Genomic DNA, 2070 nt, shown 5'->3' with positions numbered 1-2070 from the left:
ATATATATATATATATATACACGACAGGATTCTTTCAGTTTCCGTCTACCAAATCCACTCACAAGGCTTTGGTCGGCCCGAGGCTATAGTAGAAGACACTTGCCCAAGGTAGCACGCAGTGGGAATGAACCCGGAACCATGTGGTTGGTAAGCAAGCTACTTACCAAACAGTCACTCCTGCGCACATATTTAATATCTGTAATATTTAATTAAATTTCGCAGTCGTGGCTCTGTGTTAAGAAGCTTGCTTTCCAACCACATGATTCCAGGTTCAGTCCCACTGCGTGGCACCTTGCACAGGTGTCTTCTACTATATCCTCGGGCCGACCAAAGCCTTGTGAGTGGGTTTGGTAGAAGGAAACTGAAAAGAAGTCCATCGCATATATATATTTATATGTGTGTGTTTCTGTATCTGTATTTGCCTCCACCCCTCCCACCACCGGATGTCAAGCGATGGTGGTACGTTTATGTCCTCGTAACTTAACTGTTCGGCAAAAGAGTACTAGGATTCCAAAGAATAAGTCCTGGGGTCTATTTCTTCGCGCATAAACCTTATAAGGTGGTGTGCTCCAGCATGACCGCAGTCAAATGACTATAACGTATAAAAGAACATACCTAGCCTTCTCGCTGCGAATTGCAATTCAAGTAAGTAAGCGATTACATTTTAGCAAGAAGGTAGACTGCAAACTTCGAAATCCGGATACCGAAATCGTGGATGCTGAATTGCGAAGGAAAACATTGGTGTTTAGTTCTAAATATTGCAAGGAAAACTATTTCAAAAATATTTAAATCTAATAAACATTAATAGGTGCAGGCATGGCTGTATGGAAAGAAGCTTGCTTCCCAACTACATGATTTCGGATTCAGTCCCACCACGTAGCACCTTAGTCTTCAGTCAACTAAAGCCTTATGAGTGAGATTTAGTAGACGGAGACTGAAAAAGAAGCTCATTGTATATATTTATATATACACGTATATATATATGTGTGTGTGTGTGTGTGTGTGTGTGTGTGTGTGTGTGTGTGTGTGTGTGTGTGTGTGTGTGTGTGTGTGTGTGTGTGTGTGTGTGTGTGTGTGTGTGTGTGTGTGTGTGCGTGTGTGTGTGTGTGAGAGAGAGAGAGAGTGTGTGTGTGTGCGTGTGTGGTGTATAACTCTATGTGTTTGTGTTTGCTCCACACCAGTGTTTGACAACTGGAGTCGGTTTGTTCGAATAAACACGTCAAAGTTGTGCCCCAGCATCGCCGCAACCAATCACTAAAACAAGAAAAAGATAAAACATACAATTTTCTTGCAGAAAGGATAAAAAGCAAAGCTGACGCAGGTGGTACTTGAGCTCAGAACGAGGAGACGTATGAAATGCCGCTAATCATTTGGCCCGGCGTGCTGACGATTCTGCCAGCTCGCCATCTTACTTCAATTTGATCTTATCGTTTTATTTTATTCTGATCTGCTTCCCTAAAATGCCTTCCGAATCTTCAACCGTCAAGTTATTTTCCTGAAAGAGTAATTCATTAAAATAAAGCATGCATATTTTCCTTTCAGTATATCAATGAATATCATTAGTCCTTCGAAATTTATGACACGCCACACTGGCACGGTCTTCTTCTTATTACAAAACAACATAATATACCACAACACATCTACAGATTGTTGACTGAAATTGTAGAAATATATGTACATTAATGTTTAGTTATGGGTTAGAAACATTCCTACCAAGAGGATTTCGATTATAGAATTTGAAATTTGAAAGATAGATATTGACAGTTGTAAATCAAGCTCTTATTCCGCAAGGCAGTTTCGTAATTGATAGATTCTATTGCTGCCAATGTAGTAGAAAGGAATCCAAACGGTCTAGTATTTTCTCGTTGGAGCAATAATAACAGATATAATTGTATTAGTGCTTAAAACAAAACGAGAAAAGTAATTCGATTCTTCCGGGTTGATACATCTATGTGAATGTGTGCATATAATAGACAGACAGAGAGATGTATGGACGGATAGACGGTTGGATGGATGGATGGATGGATGGATGGATAGCCACATACATACATACATATATATATATATATA

The sequence above is a fragment of the Octopus bimaculoides genome, chromosome 1 (assembly GCF_001194135.2).
Source record: "Octopus bimaculoides isolate UCB-OBI-ISO-001 chromosome 1, ASM119413v2, whole genome shotgun sequence".
NCBI classification, from domain to species: Eukaryota; Metazoa; Mollusca; class Cephalopoda; order Octopoda; family Octopodidae; genus Octopus; species Octopus bimaculoides.
This window is presented reverse-complemented; position numbering follows the sequence as displayed.